General features: G+C 56.3%; 1 protein-coding gene across 8 annotated transcripts in view; it reads left to right on the top strand.

Annotated features, from left to right (window-relative positions):
* LOC308636800 (uncharacterized protein) overlaps positions 1-24952 on the top strand; it is a 61644-nt gene that overhangs the window by 23417 nt on the left and 13275 nt on the right. Inside the window, exon 3 of one of the 8 annotated variants that reach the window (XR_014019501.1) lies at positions 2489-2798. The exons of the other annotated variants lie outside the window; for them this stretch is intronic. The gene's annotated coding sequence lies outside the window, so the exon portion shown is untranslated. Of the gene's footprint in view, positions 1-2488; positions 2799-24952 lie in introns of those variants that run through there. 8 annotated transcript variants of the gene reach the window in all.

The following is a 24952-nucleotide window of genomic DNA, read 5'->3' as shown; positions in this document are numbered from 1 at the left end:
TCCCAGTGGCTAGGGAGGCTGAGACAGGAGGATCCTGTGTTCAAAGTCAGCCTCAGCAATGGCAAAGCGCTAAGCAACTCAGTGAGACCCTGTCTCTAAAAAAAAAAAAAATAATAATAATAATACAAAATAGGGCTGGGGAATGTGGCTCAGTGGTTGAGTGTCCCTGAGTTCAATCTCTGGTACCAAAATAATAATAATACTTAATTAATTAAAATAAAAAAGAATCACGGCAAGCTTGTGCACATATCCACTGTGTGTGTGATTTTATGTGATTGCTAAATCACATTGTCTTTATGGCATGCATTGGCACACACTTTAAAATTATAAGTGAATGTAAAAGGATAAGAGTCTCTGAATTGGAAAGTCCGGGACCGGGACTGCATTCAGCAAATCCCCAGGTTGGTTGGCAGATGGAGGCCCAGGAGAACTGCAGGCCTCTCCTCCAGCCCTGGCCCCCGCTGGGCACTGCCCCTTTGCCGTTTCTCCCTGGTCCTGGGGAATGACCCTGACCCTGCACCCTGCCTTGGGGGAACCTAGAAGCCCAAGCTGGGCATGGCTCTTGTGCTGCCACAGGCCAGCAGGGGACTAGATGAGGCTCATGGGTCCAGGAAGCGAGGCCAGGGCCCCAGGCTCAGGGGACGAGGACCCATGGCCACCCTGCACATCTCCCTCAGACCCCAGGGCCGTCTTTCCTCCAGTGGGAGCCCTGTGCCCCACCCAGCCAGCCAGGGTCCACCCCGCCCGGGATGAGGCAGGCTCTGTGTATTTGAAACAAAGCAGGTGAGCAGAGGCCCAGCGTGGAGGGGGCCATGGCCACCTCACCCCGAGGCCCTCTAAGGGGTGGGAAAAAGGAAGGTTCTACTGATGTTGCTCAAAGTCAGTCCCCCAGGAACCCCATGTGACTCACTCAAGGAAATACCCTCTGAGCCTCCTGGGCCCCCGTGAAGTGGCCACTTGCCCTGGCCAGGAATCAGAGTTTAAAATGGGTTTTCCTGGAGATAATCCTGCACAGGGACAGAAATCCCTCGCCCCTGGGATTCTGGCCAAGGGAAAGGAACTTGGAGAACGTTTCCCTCTAGCAGCAGTTCACAGATTCTCTGGCACTCTCCCCACGGGTGGGTCTGTGTCCCCTCCCCTCGCATCGGGGCTGGCTTTGGTGGCTGGGGTCCCAGCTAAAAGCTGATAACCAGGGTCAGACACGTGGGTGGAGGAGCTTCCAGAGGACGCCAGCCCCCAGGCCCCGTGAGTCCTTGCCAGTGGCCGAGGCTTCCTGCAGATGGGGCAGAGACAAGCCATCCCTGCTGGGCCCAGTCCAAGCTCCTGACCACAGAATGTGTCAGCACAATAAAGTGATGGCTGAGCCACCAGCTCGGTTACTCAGCACTAGTGGTGGGGCAAGGACTGCCTCCCATGGTGCCACCTGCAGACCTGGGGCTCCTGCCACCGGATCCCAGGAGTGACCCTGCTTCCTTCCTGCTGGACCCTCCCCCAAACCAAACCGGATGCTTCCATGCTAACTCCAGGAGTCCTGGCAGTCCTGTCGACCACTGCATGTCCCAGTGGGGGTGACCAAAGGGCCAGGAAGGGGCCTACGGGGGCTGTATTTGCAAGTTCTCAGCCCAGTGACGTAGCTGCGGTCCCACCCCATGGCAGTCACCCAGAGAGACAGGTGGAGAGGGCAGGGGGTGCAGGGCCTGTCAGAGGCCCCTGGGGGACCCACTACCGAGATCAAAGAGAGAGAAAGAGGGGTCTGCACGTCCCTGAAGGTGCACGTGCTGGGACTCGGTCCCCAGCCGTGGAGGTGGGCCTCCAGGAGGTGACTCCAGCGGGAGGCCAGGCCTCAGTGGCTCCACGAGAAGTCACCCCACAGGCAGCCTCCGACCGGCCAGGGAGCCCTGGAGGCCGTGTGACCGTACTTCTCCCCGTAATCGTTGCACCCAGGATTTTTAAAAAAATATTTTTGTAGTTGTCGATAGACCTTTATTTTTTAAATTTATTCACAGGCGGCGCTGAGAATCGACCCAGCGCCGCACACATGCCAGGCAACTGCGCAACCGCTGAGCCCCGGCCCCAGCCCTGTGCACCCATTTTTTTGAATCCAAATTTTGTTTTAAAATCTTTCCTCACATCATCCTCCAGGGTGCGGTGCTGGTCCTCAGGCCCAGAAAGGCAAAGAGGCCACGGGCCTGCCAGGGACTCCTGCAGGCGCCTGAGCCCAGCTGTCAGCCGCCAGCCTGCACGTCCCAGTGCTGCGGGGCTGCTCAGAGGCCAAGGTGCCCTTGGGCACACCTCAGCAGGGCGCTGAGGACCGCGCCTCAGATGAGGAAACCAAACAGCCGGGCAGTCTTTGGCTGCAGCCCACGGCGGAGGATTAGCATTTGAAAATCTGTGCTTTGTAACGCAGCCGTAGTAAATTTTGTCAAGCGGTATTTTGACTATATGCACAATCGACAGCAACCAGTGTGTTCACCTTATTGTTTTTCAGACTGGAAAATGTTTGCTGAACTGTCACAAAGAAATGATGTGCGTGGCTTTGGACTATTTGATCTTGACATAGATAGATCTATGAGTATCCCCGGCATCCTAATCTTGGACCAAAGACAGTTTAGTAATAAATAACTACTAGCACAGTTAAACAAAACAAACAAAAAGCTTCACATAATGTCCACACCCCACTTCTTTGCAAAGATATTTGACATAAAATCTGTGATGAATATGTGGTAAAGTACGGCCTGCTCTTGAACTTCTCAGCCTCCAGAACCTCGAGCAAAATAAACCATTTTCTTTATAAATTACTCAGCCTTGGGTATTTTGTTATAGCAACAGAAGAGGGACTAAGGTAGGGGAACAGGAGAGAGCCAAGTCAGTGAAGAAAAGAAGCAGCTGGGTGCACTGGCTCATGCCTGTCATCCCAGCGGCTCGGGAGGCTGAGGTAGGAGAATCACGTGTTCACAGCCAGCCTCAGCAAAAGCAAGGCACTAAGCAACTCAGTGAAATTCTGTCTCTAAAAAAAGTACAAAATAGGGCTGGGGATGTGGCTCAGTGGTTGAGTGCCCCTGAGTTCCATCTCTGGTACCTAAAAGGAAAAGAAAAGAGAAAGAAAAAAAGCAGAAATAGTCAAGGAGTCACCCAGGGGATGGAGGCCCCAAGTGCAGAACAAGAAGAAAGGGTGGCAGAGTCAGGTGACCACAGATCCAGAGCAGCTCCAGCTGTGTCCTCTGGCCTCCCACAAGAGCCCCCTGAACTTCTGGTACCTCCTTAGTGTCAAGAAGACTGCCAGAATGGAGCGTGGGCGCTTCCCGTTTTCACAGCGTCTGACTGAAGGAGTCTACGGCAGCGCCTGTTGATCTCGTGATGGAAATCAAGGGCCTGCATTTGGATGTCTTTGGGGTTTTCTTCCACTTTTCTAGTGATTCGTTCTATTATATTTTACAAGAGCCTGAGCCTGCAATGGACTAGGGGCAAAACAAAACCGAACCTTACCAGATGTGTCACCGCGCAGGAGCCGGAGGGGCCTCCCTGCAAAGGGAGCACCTTGGTCGGCTTGTTGGGGGTGGAGGTGGGAGTTACTCGGGAGCAGAGGACACTCTGCTTACAAGATGGGGTGGGGCCAGTTGAGAGACAGACGGCAGGGTACGGCAGAGAGCTCACCGATGGGCGACGTCCCCTCCTGAGCAGGGGAGGAGGGATGGGACAGTGACAAGCAGGCCAGGCTGGCCGAGGAGCCGACGCACACCCAGGCAGGATGGTCATCGGTAAGTCAGGAGAAGCTGGCACCGAGGCACGGGCCTGTAGCCCCATGTTCCAGGAGGCTGGGCGGGACAATCGCAAGCTCCAGACCAGCCGGGCAACTTGGTGAGACCCTGTCTCAGGGTAAAAGATGAAGAAAGGTCTGGAGATGTGGCTCAGTGGTAGAGCCCCGCGTTCAATCCCCTCTATGGGGGGAAATAGTAAATAAATAACAAGAAGCTCGGACCAAACATCATGAACGAAATAAAATGAAATACAGATGATTTCCTAGAGAATAGATACTAAGATCGACGCTAGAAGAAGCGGGAAATGTGGTCGAGATCTACCCCTGGAAATGTCCCCAGGCCCAGTTGGTTGTCAGGCAGGTCTAGCAGACTCTCAGGGGTAGTGCCATGTTGCACAAACTGCTTGAAAGAACAGAGGAGGTGGGGCTCTTCCACAAACCAAAAGTGGACAAGAAATCTGTGTCCCAGGCCCTTTATGAAGACAGACGCGGAAGCCCTAGCAACCTGCCAGGTTCTGTCCGGTGGCAGGTCCGCGTACAGCCAGGCTCAGGGGCCACGCCTGCGATCAGGGCTCAGGAGGCTGGGCAGGAGGATCTCGAGCTCCTCAGCAACTCAGAGACCCTGAGACCCTGAAAATGACCGGGGATGCAGCTCAGTGGCAGAAACCCCTGCGTTCAATCTCCAGTACCGCCCCCCACAAAAAGAGCTTAATGTATTCTTTTTAATTTATTGTTTTCCAATAAACCTACTTAAGATTCCACATTTTCATGGGCTGGGGATGTGGCTCAAGCGGTAGCGCGCTCGCCTGGCATGCGTGCGGCCCGGGTTCGATCCTCAGCACCACATACCAACAAAGATGTTGTGTCCGCCGAGAACTAAAAAATAAATATTAAAAATTCTCTCTCTCTCTCTCTCTCTCTCTTTAAAAAAAAAAAAAAAGATTCCACATTTTCAAATTTTTCCTTTGGGCTAGGACATAGATTTTGAGACTTAGGACTATACCCCTCCTTCCCTCCCTCCACCCCTTCCTTCTTTCCTTCTGGTTCAACCCTAACCCAGGGGCTCCCCACCCTACTGTATTTTTGGGAGAGGGTCTTGCCAACGTCAAGGCTGGCCTCTCTCTGGCCATCCTCCTGCCTCAGCTGGGATCACGGTGGTGCCTCTCACCCAGCTGGTTCAGCTCTTTACTGAAGCATGGTTTGTGGACATCAGAGTGTACCTACTCTACCTTTTAGTCTTTCTTTCTCTCCTGTCCTGCCCCCTGGGCTGGGACGGGAACCCAGGGCTCACACAGGCTGGGCAGGGTCTCTTCCCCTGGGCCGTAGCCAGCCCAGGGAGCCCATTGTCACAGCATCCCCTGCCTCCTCATAGTAACTGGCAACTGGTTCCCGGAACAGGACCTGTGTGGGGTCACTCTCCACCTCTTGTCAGTGTTGGGGCTCCTGCTTGCTTTCTTTCTGGTGGGCATGTGGGTGGCAGAGACTGCTCAACCTGGCCTCAGCAATATGGCAGTGGTGGGTGGGCCGTGCTGGGCCGTGACAGAGTTGGCACCAGGCCCCAGATCCTCCACCTCTTGGTTTGCTTTGGGGAACAGAAGGGCATCAGCTCTGCCCTTGGGCCAGGTGAGGACCTGGTGGTCCCTGCAGGCTTCCCTCTCAGACCCAAAGGATCCAGGGCAAGAGGAGTGTGCCCCATCCTGGCACAGATACGAGGAGCCTGCCCCGGGCCTGGTAGCACAGTCCCTGGCATCCGTGTCCAGCCAGCCAGCCAGAGCAGAGCAACCCCTGATTGGCCTGGACGCCTGGTGGCACCGAGTGGAGTCTGTGGACGGCTTCTCAGAATAATGTCTTTAATTACACAGAATAAGGGCTGGGGTTGTGGCTCAGTGGCAGAGCACTTGCCTAGGATGTGTGAGGCACTGGGTTCCATCCCTAGCACCACATATAAAATCTAAATAAACAAAATAAAGCTTCTAAAAAATACGTAGAATAAAATACAGGATTACAAGGGGAACTCATCATACTGAAACAGAGTAACCAAAGAATTCGTATGATTTTTGTATGTATTTTGTATACCTGTTGAAGTCTATCACAAAATGCTGAGTGATACGTGACGTGCTTTATTGACACACACTAAATAACTACCAAAAATGTGAAGTGCTGATGGACAGACAGAGTATCTCAAGGTTCCTGCATCAATTGCAGGGTGATTTGGAAATGAGCACCTGTTCAGCCATCCCAGGCTCATCCCAGAGGGAGACAACGGTTTTTTAATGAGAGATCCGTGAAAACAATGTGGCCCTCCCGTGTCCACAGAAACCCCTGGCCCAGCTCTGCCCATGAACTGCACCTCTGGGGTCTCTCCAGGGACCACGTCAGGGGTGCCGGTCTTAGAGCAGTCACTTGGGTTTAGGACTAACCTAACTGGAGTTGGAGTTAGGTTAACTAACAGATGGAGTCGGTCATCAACAACAGATCTCCAGATTTTGATTTTTTTTTTTTAAGTACCGGAGATTGAACCCAGAGACACTTAACCAGGAGCCACACCCAACCCCTTTTTACACTTTATTTAGAGACAGGGTCTTGCCATGTTGCTCAGGGCTCGCTAAGTTGCTGAGGCCGGCTTTGAACTTGTGATCCTCTTGCCTCAGCCTCCCGAGCCACTGGGATTACAGGTGTGTGCAATCGTACCCAGCAAGATGTCGACTTTTCGGGGCTGGGATTGTGGCTCAGCGGTAGAGCCCTCGCCTAGCCCAAGCGGGACCTGGGTTCGATTCTCAGCACCACATAAAAATAAGGGCATTGTGTTGTGTCCATTTACAAAAAAGATTCTCTCTCTCTCTTTAAAAAAAAAAGTGCTGACTTCTCACCCGTGCCCAGTGTGTCTCTCTGAAGGCAGGACTAACCCATTAGCACGTATTGTGATTACCAGTGCCTTAGACATCCCCTGCAGTCCAGCTCTGGGGTCTATCGCATGTTTTCTTGCTGTCCCTGTTCCCTGCAAGAGCCCCCATTCCCTGCTTTCATTAGATACATCAGGTTGCCTGTTACCTGTGGTTGAAGGCTTATATCACACTCTATTTATCTAGTGATGAGTTAATTAATTAATTTATTTATTTCATGGGGCTGGGGCTGGAACCAGGGCTTCATGCATGCTAAGCAAGCCCTCTACTGCTGAGCCCCACCCAGGCCTTACAGTTGAGATTTTTAGTGTCGCCAGGCATGGTGGTGCACGGAGGCTCAGGCAGGAGGATTGTGAGTGAGTTCAAAGCCAACCTCAGCAACTTAGTGAGGCCCTAAGCAACCCAGAAAGACCCTGTCTCTAAATAAAATACAAAATAGGGCTGGGGATGTAGCTCAGTGGTTGGTTGTCTCTGAGTTCAGAAACATTTGTTTAGCATCATCTTGAATTCACCTCTTCGTACCCCTGTCCAGAGGTAATTCAGACCTGTGCAATCCCGTGGATGAGCCACGGACCCTCGGAGCTTTATTTCCCTGCTCCCCATGGCTGCCCATGCTGGGGCCATCTGGGTCCACCTCTCAGACTGCTGAGCGTGTTTTCGGGCGTGTGTCTTCTGATGAAAACGTCTCGACAGCCCGCATGGCCCTTGTCTCCCTCTTGGATTTACTTATTTATCTATTTTTTGCTAGAGTACCTGATCAAGCAATTACTTGAGCTGGTATTTGTTGGAGATAAACTCCCTGCATACTTGGCACAACCAAGAACAGTGTTTGTTTTTCTTCATCACTGAATGGCTATGCGCCTGGCACAGAATTACAGGCTTTGAGAAGTGTCCCTCAGAGCCCTGAAGGGGCCCCTCCACCGCTTTTGAATTCCAGGTGGCAGCCCCTCAGGCTGGGCTCTTCCTTTCTTTCTCTGAAGGTACCTTTTTCCCCCACGGGGAACTTTTGTCTTTCTCCCTGGCCTTTTAAAATAGAAAATAAGTAAATGAATGAATGAATAAAAGGTGAGCAGGGCTGGGGTGTGGCTCCCTGTGTCAGGCCCTGGGGCCATCGTGGAGTCCCTCTGCTCTGTGGGTGGCTCTAGACCTGGGGCCCTTCTCTCTCGCTTCACCTTTCACTCTGTGCTCTGGAGAATCCCTCACTTGACCTTCCAGCCCGCTGGGATGCTGGGTGGTGGTGGTGGTTATTTATTTAATCAGTCAGTTGTAGTTGGACACAATATCCTTATTTATTCATGTTTATGTGGTGCTGGGGATCAGACCCAGGGCCCCCCCAGAGGAATTCTGTCTTTACATACGTAGAAGACGTAGGATCATAGAGGCCATGGCTCGAGTGGAGCCAGTCCACTCCTTGGTCCAATTGGGCAGTTTTTGCTTTAAAACCATGATTTTTGCTTTCCGGAACTGGGGGTTGAACCCAGGGTGCTCACCACTTAGCCGCATCCCTAGCCCTATTTTGTATTTTATTAGAGACAGGGTCTCACTGAGTTGCTTAGCGTCTCTCTAAATTGCTGAGGCTGGTTTTGAATTTGAGATCCTCCTGCCTTGGTCTCCTGAGCCACTGGGATTACAGGCATGTGCCACTGTGCCTGGCCCCTTGCTGGGGCTGGGGTTGTGGCTCAGCAGTAGAGCACTTGCCTCCAACGTGTGAGGCACTGGGTTCGCTCCTCAGCACCACATAAAAATAAATAAATAAAATATAGGTATTGTGTCTAACTACAACTAAAAAAAATATATTAAAAAAAAGGGAGGGGGGCACTTGCTAAGTTGCTGAGGCTGGCCTTGAATTTGAGATCCTTCTGCCTCAGCCTCCACAGCACTGGGATTACTGTTATACACCACTGTGCCCAGCTAACACCCAGTTTTTATTTCCCAGGATATCTAGCTGACTTGGGGCTGGGTTGCAGCTCAGTGGTAGAGCACTGGCCTAGTGTGCATGAGGCTCTGTGTATGATCTGTAGCCACACACACACACACACACACACACACAGAGAAAAAAGAAGAGCAAGCGAGATCCAGCTGACTTTTGGAAAGTTTCTTTTTTTTTTTTTTAATTTTTCATGGACACATTAATCTTTATTTTGTGTATTTATTTTCATATGGTGCTGAGGATCGAACCCAGGGCCTCACATGTGAGAGGCAAGTGTTCTGCCACCGAGCCACAACCTCAGCCCCTGGAGAGTTTCTTATTAAGTTGTTTTAATTTTCTCACACAAACATGATTTTGCTGTGTTTTTAAATGTCTATTGTATTCTCAAAAATTTTTGAATGACTCATAAAATCATAAGGAAGAAAGCAAAAAATCATTTGGGCATTCACTTCCCCTTATTCTTTTATTATGTCTTCTTATTTTCGATTTTTTCTCTTTTGGCCTTGGGGTTGAACCCAGGGCCTTATGCATGCTGAACACATACTGTACCGCTGAGCTACACCTCTGGTTCCAGGTCCTTGATTTTTTCAGAACAATCTTCTTTTTTCCTAAGATATTAGTGGTGTGTTTGGAAATGTGGGAGTTCAGGGGCAGCAGCAGCATCCCACTGGGTGGGAGGAAGGATGCTCCCCACAGCCACCCAGGGTCTGTGAGTGATTGTCCCTGCTGGCATTGTGGGGTGGGGGAGCCACAAAGGCTCCCAGGAGCTCAAGTGTGTCTGAAACCAGCACTTACGCCACACTTACCGTAAAGGACCCTGGGAATGTAATGCAGCCAGGGCCCCACGAGAAGGGGCAGCAGCTCTTGGTGGACAGCTAGGTGTCTGTCCGTCTGACCTCTGGCCTTCAGATACTCAGAAGCACCCATGCTTCTTACACCATGTGAAAAGGGTCTCGCAGGGAGAAAACCCAGCCCAAAGCCTGGCACTGCTAGGATATGTGAAGCCTCTCCTTGGGTCCAGATGCCTGTCCCCTGGTCCAAAGGACAGCCCACGATGTGTTCAACGATCTGCTCCCCTCCTCTGCAAGCTGATCCTTACTCTGAGCCCTGCCACAGGCTGAGCCCTCTTATTTGGCTGGGCTGTCATTGTGGCAGGACTCAAAGCAATAACTAACTCTTCTCTTTCTGTTTGAGGTAGAAACAGTGGCTCTTCCCACCTGGGTGCACACCCCTGGGGTACCTGTCTTTCTTGTCTTTCTCATGACACTCTGGCAAGGCTGCAAGGGTCAGCCCACCATACCCACATTCTGGCTCTTTCCCACCCCTCGCCTGGCTTGCTCCAGTTTTTGCCCCAACGTAAGAAGGGAACTGTCCCCATCATCCTCAACTCAACAGCTACGTCAATGCACATAGCCTAGGGTGGCCCTGGGCCCTGCAGGCTGACTTCTGTATCAGGGCTGGCATCTTAGTCAGCTGTCACCACAATGCTGTTTAGTGCACTACACAAAGTGGCTTAAAACAAAGCTGATTCTCACACCCACAGGCCTACGGGCTGGCCGAGCTTCGCCAAGCCAGTGTGGACCCTGGCTACTGGACACAGGGTAGGCTAAGATCTGCTCTGGACTCTACTCTTTTACTGATAACAAATAGCTTCCTATTAATTAGCATCTGGTCTGTTCTCCATTCCTCCATGGGTGCAGTCTTCTCATGGTGGACTCCAGGCATTCAAGAGAACAAGGCCAAATTGGACAGCAAATTCCAAACCTTTGCCCCCACTTCACAATGGGTAAGAGCACACTGGCCAGAGCCAGCCACTCTGCCAAGCCCAACGCTGCCTTCCCAAAGGACACAGGAAGGAGGTGGACGTAAAATTCAGGAACTGTGAGCAAGAGTCAGGCACAGTGTTGCACAACTGTAATCCCAGCCACTTGGTGGGCTGAGGCAGGAGGATCTGAAGTTCAAGGACAGCCCGGGCAACTTAGCGAGACCCTGTCTTAAAATAAAAGAGAATGATTCTGGGGTGTAGCTCAGTGTTAGAGTGCCCCTAGGTTCAGTGCCCAGGACTGTGAAAGAGAGAAAGAAAGAGCTGGGACTAAAGATCTAACCTAAGACAGATATTTTACTTATTCACTTATTGGTACTGGGAACAGAACCCAGGAGCACCCTAACACTCAGCAACATCCCAGCCCTTTTGAGTCAGGTCTTGCTAAGTTGCTGAGGCTGGTCTAGAACTTGCAATTCTCTTGACTCAGCCTCCTGAGTCATTGGGATGAGAAGAGGACGTCGCTGTGCCCTGCGGACCTAAGTTTAATTGCCCAGACGTAATAGAACTTGGCATAACACCCTAAGCAGAAGGGAAATGGGTTTCTTTTGAGAACTGTAGCTGGGTTCCAATCTGGCCTTGGTGGCTGTGGTCACCTGGGGCCTGGCTGATGGTGGTCTTGCTGTCCTCCTGAGGCTTCCAGGGTGGCCCTGGGTGTTGCCACCTGGGCTCTCCTGGGAGGGAGCAGCTGTGGAGGGGTGTGGGCCAAGTACAGAGGTGGATCTGTTTCCTCAGTTGGGCACTGGCCCCATGGCCACAGTCTTTGCAAGGTAACCTAGCAAGTGTGGTCTAGCCCCCCGGGGAGGGAGGGACCTGGTGCCAGTGGGAGGCTGGGAGCTCAGTCTGGCCTGCAGGTTTGGGTGCTTCTCCCCGGCGGCGATTCTAGCTTGTGCTCCTCTTTGTATGAGGTTCTCTGTGTCTATCAGCAAGTGGTCAGTTGCCTTGAGGTATGTGGTCGGCCCCTGTAGGCTGCTGGAGTGACCAGTGCGGTATTTGAGGACAGGGGAACCCCTGCTCTTCAGGAGTTATTTGCCAGTGAGGTTTCTTCTCCGTCCACTGCCTCTTCCTGAGCACAGCCAGGGGTGAGGCTGAATCCCCAACAGACACCCCTGCCCATCACCCAGCAGCCATCCCAGGGCCCCTCTGCTGTGGCTGCCGTCTCTGAGCAGGTGCCCTCACAGCTACCATTCCTGTTGGAAATCTTCCCTCTGTGTCCTAAGGCTGTGGTTTCCTCTCTCCGGCCACAGCAAGACCCCCACCCATTTCCCCAGGCACCCTTCTGTTGTCTAGTTATAATGGATTTTAAATTTTTTCTGTCATTTACGGGGATTGAAGGTGGGAGGGGAGACACTGTTAAGAATTGTCTAGACACTATCTTGATTCAATTCCTCTGCAGTCTCTAAATGCATTCGAGTCTCAGGCCTTGTATGCTTAATCCCTCGGAGCTGCATCTTCAAGACCATATTGATGGGGGTCTGTGGATTGCAACCAGGCTGGGACAGGTGTGGCTGCTGCCAGGTACTCACTACATTCTGGACTGCTGTCAGCCTTTTGGAGCCTGATTGGATGCTCACCTTGGGAACTCCTTATGGAGGAACATTAAGGTGGAGACTTAGAGGGGCACCAGGGACTGTCTAGTGACTTTGACAGGGAACTGGTGACTTTAATGTCAACAGTGCAGGGGACTTGAGAATTCTCAGGTCCAGCGCTGCAGGTCTTGGGATGTTTGTCACCAGCCTGTCTCCCTTAGTGCTGTCTCCTGTACCATGATGCAGCTTACTTATGTCCAGGATTCAGCTCACCCAGGACACAGGCATCAGGCCCCACAGGGGAGGCCCCTCACAATGTCTGCACCCAGTAGTGTCAATCTGAACCAACCAGATGGCCCTGCTTCCATTTCTGTCTTGGTTTATGACTTTGTTGGGGCTAAAGTTTGCAAGATGCTGGAATAATCAGTGCTAGCAACCAAGGAAAAAGATTGAAAAAACACCTTTCCTGAGGCCTGGGACCACTGGACACCCACAGGTTGTGGATTCTCCTTCTCATGGAACTAAAAGTGTGTCTGCTACTTTCCAGAAGATGCACAGGACAGGCAATGACCAAAGCCCTCTGTCTGGAAACAGGAGAGACTGCTTATGCAGGTTTCTGTTAGAGAAGTCACAACTCAGTCTTGGGGGTTTATCTCCACCCACGCTGCCCATCGCTGCCTCCCAGGGATGGGCGAGGGTACTGGTGAGGCCCTACCTTCATCCCCTTGTCCAGGGTCTGTGCTGCTGCAGGGAGGACAGAGCAGCAGGCCGCGCAGCCTGGCTGTGGTCCACTTGGGTCTGAGTCCCTGGGTAATGGCTCCGATTCCTGACATTTCCTTCCAAGCTCAGAGGGTTGGGGTCGCTGCTCAGGAGAACCTGAGGTAGCAGCCCCCAATTCCAGGGCCCCTTGTAAGGCTCAGGACCTGAGAACCTCTAAAACCCTCGGCCCCCAGACTCCCGGGTGCTCTGTAATCAGAACGCCGGGCACCCTCCTTCCCTCCGAGGCGGAGGTGGCATCTCCTGCATTTCCCTTTGCACATCCTCAAAGCCATGGGCGCCGCAGGGTGCGCCGCGGGCACATTAGGCTGTTCTAAACCAATCCCTCTTAAGCCTCTGGACTGACCCTGTTCAAGACGCCGTCTCGCTCCCGCAGCTGCGACGTCATCCCCTCCCAGGTCCCTCCTGGTTCTGGAGCGCCTTCCGATAGTGAAGGGGTATTCAGAAACGCAGAAGCCCGCTGCGGCCACATTCCCGCACTCGCTCAGCGGTGCACAGCCACCTGGGCCTCTGCACCAGGGTCCAGCAGCGCTCGCGGGACCGAGGGTGGCAGCCGCAGCACCGCCCATCGCCACGCCTTCGATCCCTCCTATTGGCCAAACTGCTCACCGACTGCGCTCCCGCACGACCCTATTGGCCCGCGCCCGCGGCCCAGACAAAGGGAGCGACCGAGGCGGGAGGCGATTGGGCGGGGTCCGAGCGCGGGCCCGCGCAGACTGCGGCGCGAGTGCGCCGGAGAGATTCGGGCAGGGGCGGGCTGCTCTCGCGGAGGCGGGGCTCCCACGTGGGTGGGGCCCGACGCCCCCGGAGGGCGGCGGCCGCGGGGCGCGGGAATCCTGCCCGCTTGCCCACCCCTCCGCCCTGCACCCCTCCCGCCCCGGGGCTTCTGCCCGGGCCACGGCCGCTGCCGCCGCCTCATCTTCCCCGAGGGCTTCGCGTCGGTCTCCGCAGCCTAACCGTCCGGAACGCTGGAGCCCGGACGCACTAGGCCGCGCCCGAGCTCGGACCCGCAGCCGGAACCACAGCCCCGCTCCTGGAAGCACCGCTCCCGAGCCTCGGAGCGCCCTCCGGACACGCTGGGCCGCGGGGATCCCCTACACCGATCGCGGAACAAGAGGTGGCTTCCCGGGCGCTAGGAATGGGTGCCGCGCCGGCCACGGCTGGCCGGATCTCTGGCTCCCCGCGCTCCTGGAGAGTTGGCTCGGCGGGAGTGCGTCGCCGGGGAGGGAGGGACAGGCCATGGGGCGGCCAGCCTGGCGGGGAGTGGCTTCTGGGGGCCCCCCTCACTAGCGGAGGGCCCGCGAGGCCGCCCTCGGAGTGCCTCCAGGTATGTGCGCTTTCCTTGTTTCTCGCGCGCCCAGAGCGCGCTCCGGGAGGGAACGAATAAAACCCCGGCTGATGTGTAAGAGCCTTCGCTGCAAACGCGTCTTTTTGCTGGGTGCAGAGAAGGCGGCGGGACGCGGGGTAGACTCCAGCTCCGAGTTCCTGGAGCTTCCACCGCCGCGCTCCTCCACCCTCACCTGAGGTTCGGAGCTGGGCCCCTTTGGGAATGCGTGTCCTCTTTTTCCCGATCCCTTTTAATTGGCCAAGGACACCATGTGTCCTGCCTCGGCCTCTGAGTGGGGAGTACCAGGCTTTGTTTCCGCAGTCGTCCCATACCCCACCCCCTGGAAATCCGGATTCTAGAGCTGGGACGCTCAGGGAATTTGGGGGGTGGGGAACGGGGGAAGCTCGAGATGGGTGAGACTCAACCTTGGCTCCTATAGGGCGGGCAGCTCCCCTTGTCCTGGAAGGAGCCTCTCCTGGCCTGCACGACTCTCAGAGTTAGGCGAGGTCCTTGGGCTTTGGGTTCTTCTTTTTTTTTTTTTTTTTTGGTCTGGCGGCGGGTGGCCGGCCTGCAGCAGGCTCCTTCCCCTCCCCCATGCCCACTTCAAACAAAAGAAACCCTTGGAGGGTAGTTTCAGGGGTAGAACTCTTCTGAATGTGGACCTGCACTTCTCCCCGCCCACGTTCTTAGGAACGGGGTTTTTACAACAAAGGGGAAGATTGGGGAGCGTTGACGGAAAAGGGCCGCTTTTATTTCGGGTTTCTTAAGAAAGAGAATTCAGCCCGGCCTGGTGGCGCACGTCTGAAATTCCATCTACTCGGGAGGTTGAGGACGGAGGATGGAAGGTCGATGTCGGCCTCGACAACGCAGCGAAACCCTGTCTTAAAATAAAAAGAGAAAGGCGGGGGATGTACCTCACCCGGAGCGGTGGAGCACGAGGCCCTGGGTTCAATCCCCACTACTAAAAATAAAATAATTCACTTACTCTTTCTCCCCCTCAAAAAATTAGACTCAACTGAGCGAGAACCTTCCCCAATTTCCTTACCTGATTAATTGGACTTTAGATGATGTTTTCTTGGAGTGATTTTGTTAGAAGGCTATTTCAGAAGCTATGTGGGAAATTGGAAAATTGGCTTCCAACTGGTGGGATTAAAAACCCCCATGCAGTGAAATGTGTCTTTGGCTGTTTTGCAGAAGATTGAAAATTAAGGGATTTGATGGTTGTGTGTAGGGGGGTGGTTGTGTCCTCCCCTCCCCCAATAGATTAGAACAAAAGGCCGGGCGGAGGGGGCTGGATGGGCTGTGGGTTGCAAAGCCCCCCAGCGAATGGAGCACGGTATTAAAGTCCCTCTTTTCCGGAGTCCCCGCGCACACCCTGATATCTTTTCCAAGGTGGGTGGAAAAGAAGGTGACGCCTCCTCCCAGAGTCGGGTTGGGCCCTGTGCTTGGCCCTAGCAGCAGGGACCCTTCACCCGTTCGTTCCAAGTAGTGGTTTCTGGGCTGAGGAGAGAAGGGCCCGGGCTTCGCAAAGTCCCCTCTTCGGGGCATAGCACATGGTTTCTATGGCCACCCTCCGAGGACAAGGGCTACAGGCGAAAACCGCTGTGTCTCTTCCAGGCCCTGCATGGCACTCGGGGCGCAGACCCGCGTCCACCAAAGCCCTAGACCTCATTTCTCTCAAAATAAAACCCAACAAGCTATAAAGGGTCCCTACTCCAGTGGAAAGGTCCTCAGATTTATGGTTCCCGATTTCCCCACACTCTAATTATCCGTATTTTTAGTTGACTTATTGATGGTGACCAATAAAATAATTTTACATTTTGGATTTTTTCCCCCCAAAGTGAAAAATGCAAGTTTTCTTCTGTTACCCGCTTGGGCGGATCTTTTTCCGCGCTGCAAGAAAAGAAACACGGTCTCCCTCTGCCAGGGGCCTGGCCGCCCTCACCGCTCCCAGCCTGGTCGATGGCAGTGTTAGGGGAAATGATTTTTTTCCTTCTCTCGCGCAAGGGCACCTACGGGACCCCTCCCTGGAAGCCCTGCCCGTGCGGTGCGGGCCGCTTGGGCTCCGAGCCCCACTTAAGGGTCGTGGCGCTCACCCAGCGGCGGAGCGGGCTTCCCCAGGATTCCCGCCCCAGTCCGGTCACCCCTCATCCCTCGCCCTCCCCGGGCGGCACGGGGCGCGCGCCTGGGCGTTGCGGGGTCCGCAGACCGACCCCTAGGCGCTGCCTGGCGGCCCCATCCCCCATCCCCCATCCTCCCTTTGTTCGCCCCTCCGGACACTGAGTTGGAGGTGGCAGAAAAAAAATAATTAGATGGAAATCAAAGATTAGACGGGGTGCGCCGCCGGTCTGCGCGAAGCCGGCCGACACTCCGCTGCCGCCTCGTAAATCTTTTTCGCAGGCCTGACAAAGCCGAGTCTTCCAGTTCCCTGGGAACTCAGAAACTTATCGATCTCCTCCTGCCGGCCCCCAGACACCCCTCTTCCGGAGCGAGGGCGGAGAGCCCGTGGTGACCCCGACTTTTGGCCAGCCCAGGACGCCCCCAGGCCCAAGCCCCGAGTTACTTAATTCTCAGAAACGGACGAAGGTATGGGAAGGAGAGCGGGAGACCTGGACAGCAAGTGGCCCAGGGGCCCACCCCCATCCAAAGCAGGACAGCAAACGTCCCCACCCTGTTTGTAAAACCAAATAAATATTAGGGTGCCAGTTTCTCCCGTTTCAAAGTACGTGAGGAGGTGGGGAGTTAGGAGAAGGGTGAGGGGCGGATTAACCCCTGGCTGGCGACTCCTTTGTCTGGCCTGGACACTGCGGCGCGCCGGAGCGGGGAGCGGACTTCCAGGCGCCTGGCCCCGCAGGTGTGCGGCGCGCCGGGCTCTGCCGCAGCTCGGTGCCGGTCCCCGCCTAGGTGTCCGAGATTGCTCAGCCCACGTGCGATCCACGCGCGACTGCACCCAGATACCTCCCCGCGTTCAGCCGGGGAGAGCTTGAAGTCTTGCGACGTTCTGATTTTTCAAAACTGGAATTAATTGGGAAAACAGTAGGGCTCTTCCCACCGTAGATTAGAGGTGGGGTGCCTTTTTTTTAAATTATATCTTGTTGTGGCAGTTGTTTCTGACCTTTCTTACTATTAAAAGAAATGTTGCCACATTTAATTTTTGTTGCCATGAGATATGGAGAGGGTAGCCCAACATTTTGAAGTAATTTGATAAGCCTTCAAGTAGCAAATCCGAAAGGGAGGCTGGCGGCCCAGGTATAGTTTCTTTATAACCTGAATTTACAATGAAAGCATTCTCCTTTATGGATATAATAGATTAGATTTCACAACTTAATTCTCCGCAATGGCTCGGTTTAAGGGAGCTCCGGCTGATTTTATTACGCCAAGCCAAATTGGATGTTTGTGGTCTTAACGAAAAGCGATTGTGACATAAAATATGTAATTTTAAAGTAAAAAACAACGGGTTCGACCCCGTCTCCTCCCCGTCTCCGTCCTTCCTGCTAGCCCCCAATCCCCCAGTTTGGGAAATGCCAAGAACTACTGGTGTTAGTCCACGTCTCCCAGGGACACTGGAGCCCAGGCGGGCGGGGGCTGGGAGGCCTGGCCGGCCTTGAGCACGCGGAACGGCTTCCGAGCCCGCAGCTGTGCATCGCCCAGAACGTTGGCACTAGCCCCGGGTCTCTGTCCACTCAGGCGACCGCAGGGGTTCCCCTCCTCGGGGACAAGGAGGCGAGCTCTCACCGGGCGTCTCTGGCTCTGCCTCTGCGTGGTGCAAAATAGCTGCATCCCCGCCGGCGAACTCTGCCTGCAGCGACTACCGGACTCCCAGCACCCACCGTGTACCGCGCCCGAGCGGGTCAGGGTCAGGACTGCCCTGCGCGGCCCATGGGGAGTGGGCGTTGGCGCAAGGAACTTCCCAGGCCCAGCCACCCTGTTTCTGAGCGCCCGGAGCCTGCCCTCTCAGGCCTCGGCCTGACAAGGACAAGGGTCTGAGTGGCCCCGCCCGGGTCTGGCCCGCAGCGCCCACGGCCCACTCAGCCATCACTTCTGATTAAGGTCGGCCCTATTCCACAGACCGCCGCGCCCCCTCCCATTTTGGCATGCTTTATTGAGGACTGATTTTGTCCCCCAAGAAGCGGAGGGTGGAAAGCAGCATGGGCGTAGTTGACCCCTGCCCCTGGCCACTCAGACCAGGCCTGAGACCCCTGCTACGACGCTGGGAGCCAGGCCTGGTGTCCCTGGCCCTCCACAGCCGCAGGGACAGCCCGGAGTCCCGCGCAGGGAGGACACGAGCAGGCCGTGCGTGGCCCGCGGGCTGCGGGGGAGCGCGCCTTAAATTAAATCTTCGCAGCGCCTGACCTTGTTTTTTCCGCAGGCGGATAACGGCAGCAGCTGTTTTTTCCAGAATTCCTGCTGCTGGGGGAGGGGCGTTATTATTATTTTTTTGGTTGTCACCGTCTCCTGGAAACATTCCCTGGCCTCAGAAAAGTGTAACAATAGCCCAGCGGATTTCAGGAGGAAGCCCTCTCCCCTGCTTTCTCCAGGGACTCTGCCCTCAGGCTGCAGTGGGCCCTCCTCCCCTGCTGGACCCAGCCTCCTTCTTGGCCCTCAGAACCCACCTTGGGAATCCGAGGCCCACTTTGCCCGTGGAGCCTGGCCCTGGTCACTCTGGGTCACAACTCTGAACCAACCTGGGAGATGGAGGGAAGTTGGTGGTGTCTTCCAGCATCACTAGGGGCTGGGGTCAGAGTGCCCTGCCCCAAGCCCACTCCAGGTGACCCTTCACCAGGGCCCTCTTTAAGGCACTTCCCCAGCACTCCACCCCTGCTCATTGTTTGGAAGGGAGGTCCCCTCCCCGGGAAGCCTGCCCCTGTTTGCTTGGGGGTCAGCACTAGCCCAGAGGCAGTTGGAGATTAAGCATCTTGGCATGGGGCAAGTGGAGGAGGGGGCCTGAGAGGACTCTGGCCGGCTTTTGTTCCCTCTCTGCTGGACCCCTCCCTGGGCCACTGCTGGCCTCTGCACACAGCTCCCCAGTTCAGCAGTGCTGCTGCCTACCCCACTGGAGGGCTGGGCAGTGGGTTCAAGTGGGGGACAGCCACTGGCCCCTCTTCAGTGGAGGGAAGTCAGCAGCCCTAGTGCTAACCACAGACTCAAGGAACCCCCATTTCTGGTTGATGCACCCTCCTGAGGACGCCAGCACATCTATCTTTTGGAAGGAGGGACTGGCTCTCGGCCTTCTCCCGGCCGGGCAGGGTGGGCAGCCTCCTCCTCCAGTGCCTGTGAGCCCCAGCCACGGGACTGCTCTGCAGCCAGCTCTCAGCACAGCCCAGCAGCCACACGGGAACTTGCCCCAGTGGGACAAGGAGCCCCAAAAAAGTGATCGTGCCCTGAAAGTGCTCTGGGAAGCCAGGCTGACCAGCCACTCTGGCAGTGTAGCTGGCCTGGGCCTCCTAGGTATCAGACAGGGCACGTGTGTGTGTGAGTGTGAGTGTGTTGGGGGTTGCAGGGAGCTCAGGCCCACATTTCTATCCTACCTGCATGGGTGCTTGGTCAGGAAGGGGAGGCCAGCAGGTCTCGGCCACTCCCTTTCCTCCCCCAAGCGAGAGGCCTGGAGGGGCCTCTTCGTGTCCAGGAATCCCCAGGATCCTCTGACCCGTTAGCACCAGAAGCAGCTCCACATGGGAGCCTTCAGGACCTGCCCTGCCCTGTAGTGGTCCGCTGGCTGGGCCTCACCCTGCCGGTGGATTTATTGACACTTGTGTCATGCCAGGCCCGCACGGAGGGCAGGAGTCGAACTTCAGTCTCTGGGCCATTGTGGCGGCAGGGACCAAACTTCATTAATGGCTGTTACACAATAAAATATATAAAATGACCCCTACTTGTGATTTTAGAAATGCAGTTTGTTAAATTTACATTTTTAAGTACTTCTGGAGCTTGATGGGGATTGTTAGGCATGGCTGGGGGATAGGCCCAAAGCCCCTTCCTTTGGAGGGACCAGAGATGAGATGAACCTGGGTAGCAGGGACCAGCAGCCCTGGCCTATGGCTGGCAGGAGATGACTGTCATGGGCTGCCTTTAAAAGCAGCAGAGAAAGACCACTCAGTGGCCTTGTCCTCTAGGCCTGACTGCTACTTTGGGAGCTGATGGAAGCATTCCTGAGCCACACATCCGGAAGCCAGCTGGGCAGGACTGTCCCCTAGGGACCCGGGACCTTGGGCACAGTGGGTTGCCTCCCATTGTGGGCTTCTGGGCAGATTCCTTAGGTCAGGAAGCAGCTGGATGCCCCCCCCCCAGGAGCTCTCCATTAGATCTGGCCCCAGAGGGGGCAGCCCCTCGTGCCTGGCCTTGCCACTCCCCTCTCCCATGGATTGATTCTGGGTCTTTTCAGCCTCCAGAGAGTACTGGGTGCCATATGTAATACCAAGGCCCAAGGGCCCAGACAGCCGCTGTGGGTGCCCCCTGGGTCTCCTCCTGCACCTGGTGTCTGCCTCTCTGAGTCCACCAACTGAGCACCATGCCCAGGCCACTCTCCAGATGCCTTGGCAGGGAGGGAGCAACACCCTCTGCCCCTTCCCCAGCTACACACAGACTCGGGGTACAGCAAGAAGCAACCTCGGCCTGCCGGAGCACAAAGAAGCCCACTGCAGGATGCAGAGGGGAGAAGCCTCCGGGAGAGTCCAGCCGCACCAGGAGGGATCGGCTTTGCATCTCAGAACAGGGCGGTTGAGGATGGGGTGGAGCTCAGGGTAGGGTGCTGGCCTAGCCTGGGCTCCATCCTGATCAGGCACCGGAGAGCAAAGCGCGTAAGGCACTGCCTCGTGGAACTTCCTGAAGACCCTGGAAACGGCCCGGCCATGGCCACCACAGCATCTGCAGTCACCCTGGCTTCAGACCCAGCTGGAGCTTGTCTTCAGTGTGTGTGCACACACACACGTACACACGCACACCTGCACGCACGCCATCAGAGCCAGAGCTCCCCGCCTCCCCCTGCCCGCAGACGCAGTGGAGCCCTGGAGAACTGGTACCAAGGCGCCTTGCCCTTCATGCCACTCTGCAGGGCCACCTCTGAACCCCTCTTCAGGTCACTGCCAGCCAGTGGCCTTGGCCTGTCTGACCCTGGAGCTCCTGAGGGGGATTCTCTGCTGCCGCCCTCCCCCGTCCACCCTGGGCCTTGCCTCCCTCCCCTCTTATTCTGGGAGCCTCCTCCTGCTGAGTTAATTGGCAAACTTTCCCAGAAGTAAACTTGAGGATGGAAATTAATAATTTTCCTGGTGTTGCACTCCTTCTAATCAGGCCAGCTGGGAGGAGGAGGCTGGATGCACAAAGGACCCCAGAAAAGCCATCAGCACCAACGAGATCTGCCAGGGTTCATCCCCCTCCCCCCCTATTTAGCAGCTCTGCAGCCCCAGTGCTGGAGACAGGGACATCAGGGTGGGTCACCAGGGAAGGGTTTGAGCCATCCTCACACCCCTCATCCCCAGGCCAGGCAGCCAGTTCTGGTGGCCACATGGCATGGGCCCCCCAGGTCCTCTGAGGTGCTTCCAGCCAGAACCTGTCACTCACTGGGAGGGGGAGGGAGGCCAGTGGGGCCAGGGAGGAGCCTGGGAGGAGAGGCAGGAGGAGGGCCACTGCCTGCCCCCTCTCGGAGCCCCTCCCGGCTCAGGCTCAGAGGTGCATGGTGTTTGTGGCCTCACTCCGACTCTGTCTTACAAGGAGGTGCCGTCCCAGGTCCCCATTCTGAAGCTCTGGCCTTGTCACAGGCCTTTCTCTGTGCGTGGCAGGAAATGGGTGGGGGTGGAGGCCAAGGGTACTGGCCTCTGTGGCCCTGGGAGTGACAGCTGGGTCCCTGACAGGCCCGTGCCACACTCGGCTGCCTTATCAGCTCCTGGCCTTCGGAACCTTTGAGATGGGTCCTCGGAGGCCCTGAGGAAAGTCCAGAAGCTGCGGCCTCCCGGAGTCCAGCATGGGAGATGGGTGTGACCGCCAAGAACCCCAGGTGGTTCTTACCAGGTGGGCCCCATCCATCCCACACCCCAGGCTGGGCTTCCGGCTGCCTGGGGGCGGCTCTGCAGGCGGGGTGAGCCGGTGGAGGTGGCTGAGTCGGTCATCTTTCCCTGTTCATGAGGCTCACTGCCCACTTCAGCAAAGCTAACTCCCCGGAAGCTTCCCAGGGGGCCAGAGATGAGAGCAAACCCAAAGGGGGACTGACAGGGGGACCGACGGGCCAAGGAGGCAAGAGGGATTCCTGCTGCCCTGAGTGACAGCTCAGACAGCCACCCAGTTCCACACTGGCAATGTGACGGTGTCCCTGGAGGTGCTAGGGCACGCTCAGGGGCAGGGCCAAGATAGCACAGGGGTGGGGAGAGCATGGCCTCTGTGGGCTCCAGGTCAGCACCACAGCCAGCAGGTGCCACCTCAGACTCTTGGCCAGGCCCTGTCCACCTGAGCAGTGCTGACCCCTCCCAGGGCCTGGCGGCTGTGGAACTGCTTTGTCCCTCAGCCACAGGGACATAGGGTAGGGTGGAAGGGAAGACTGTCACTGGCTAGTACCTGAACTCGGTATGTTTACAACAATAGCACTCTGGGGCCCCACGGCTACGATGCCGTGGAAATGACATTACACAGTGTGGATTTGTGTTTACACAAATTTTATTTGTATGATTTCATGTTAAACCTCAAATAAATGTTTCCTTATGTGAAAAAGAGAAATAATGTTACAAATGAAAATATGAAGCCCAGAGAGGGTCAGTAATTTGCCCAAGGCTACACAGCAGGATTTGAACCAGATCTGTCTGAGACACACCCTTGTCTAAGTTAATGTTTTGTGGATTAATTATAAGTCATCATCCCATCTGACAGGGCCCTCCTCCTGCCCAGGACAGTGCCTGTGGCTCTTGGCTGGGCAGCTGACCTGGCTTGCGAGGTTAGACAGGCTGGAGAGGCAGCTTCTGGGGCCCAGGAGCTCCTATCTCACCCCACAGCTGTGGGGTCTGGATCGGGCCAGGGTACTGGGGTGGCTCTGCTCAGATGTCCCTAGGAAGAAGCATGTCCTGACCACTTCCTCTCCTGCCTGGTTAGACCTACCTCCTGATGGTTCCCCTGTAGCACAAGCTGGGGACCTGGGGGGACTTCAGGCTGCCCCCCTTCTCCCGCTGGGCCATGGGTGGTGACAGGCCTCTGCGCAGGTCTGGGTGCCGTGCCAACCTCAGGAGAGCTCTGGAGGATGCTTCTGGACCACACGGACATTTTGCAGGTGGCAGTCACCCCAGTGAGACCCCGGGGTCTGAGGATACCCTGTCTCCTGGGTTGGGGACCCCGGCCTCCTTCCAGCCCAGCTCCGGTCCTGCCCACATGTCTCAAGGCCACCTGGTCCTTGCCTCCTGGCTCACTGCCCTCCACCGGGTTTCACCCATATCAGGTCCACACTGCAGAGAGCCCAGAGAGCCCTGAGCCGGCCTGAACGGGGCCTGAGCTGTCCTCGGTGGCGATCCCGCCCCGCCCAGGCCTGGGGATGGCTTTCCCAGGCCACATCACTGGGCACATTGAAAAGGTGCCACTGGCCTGCGGGGACACCCAAGAGCTGAGTTGAGCAGGGCTAGGAAGGCACGATGCCAACAGGTGCCGGAGCCAGCCCCAGCGGCCGGGCTTCTCCAGAGTCGGCCGTGGACTCTATCGGGCTCGGGAATCAGCTCCTGGGAGGTTTTCCCTGAAGTGGAATTTGGGCCTGTGCTTGCTCGCTGACTGTGCGGGCTGGGCTGGGATGCGCTCCCACCTGCTCCGGCTCTGAAGGCAGCAGGTCCCAGGTGGCTCTGGGGCAGGCGAGGGCCAGGGTGTGCAGCCCCCTCTCCACAGAGCGCTCTGCCTCTCTCTGCCCGCCATGGCCCAGCAGGGCCTCCTCACGCTTCGCTCCCAGCCTGTGGGCACTTCACTCTGTCCTTCAGCGAGGCCTCCCCAGGCCCGTCCCGGGTCTGCTCTGTGGGCAGGTTTGCCAGGCCCTCACGGTCCCAACCACGTGCCCACCTGCAGCAGCACCCCACTGGGCCTGTGGAGCCAGCACGCCCGTGGACAGTTGTGACAGCCCCAGACTGCACTGCCAGGGGCCTCCCTACCGCACAGCCCACCCTGGGACTCCAACCTGGGGAATCTGGGACGCGTCCCTTTGTCCTCTGAGCACTTCCAGCTCAGAGGGAGGGAGAGGGCTGGTCCCACCTTCTTCCAGTACCCACCTGGACCTCAGGGCCACCCCTTGCGGGGAGTGGGGGGGGCCTCAGCAGGGACCCATCCCATTTTCCTTGGGGCTGGTTCCTGACAGGTCCTCTCAGGAGCCCCAGGTTGAGCCCCCAGGCCTGGGTCTGAGGGTCACTGGGGATCAGATCCCTGGAGGAGCTGCAGGGCACAGGCGTGTCCTTGCCTGGCCCCACCCCACCTCCAGGCCAGCACGGGTCCCCTCTTCTCCCTGCCTGCCCCCAGCTAGCTCAGGTGCCCCCTGCAGGGGCCGAGTCCACAAGAGGGTCTGATGTGCCTCTGGCGTGGGAGCCCCGGCCGCACAGGCCTGGGGTGGGACAGGGCCAGTAAAACGGAGTTTTGTACACAGGTGGTGTGGCCCTCCGCAGGACTGTCCAGACGTTTCCTGGGCCCGACGTGAAGGCCCTGTGCTTAGAGGAGTTGCCACTGCACCTAGGTGTGAAGTCCCATGGTGCCAGCCACTCACAAGCGTTGACAATGGCCAGGTGCAGTGGCCACGCCTGTCATCCCAGTGGCTTGGGAGGCTGAGGCAGGAGAATTGCAAGTTCAAGGTCGGCTTCAGCCGCTTAGTGAAGCTTTAAGCAACCTAGCAATACCTCATCTGTAAAGAAGGAAAAGCGCTTGGGTGTGGCTCCGTGGCAGAGCACCCCTGGATTCAAGCGCCAGGC

The sequence above is a fragment of the Spermophilus citellus genome (assembly GCF_964194105.1).
Source record: "Spermophilus citellus genome assembly, chromosome: 17".
NCBI classification, from domain to species: domain Eukaryota; kingdom Metazoa; phylum Chordata; class Mammalia; order Rodentia; family Sciuridae; genus Spermophilus; species Spermophilus citellus.
Note: the sequence above shows the minus strand (reverse complement) of the source record. Positions and strands in the feature narration are given on the sequence as shown.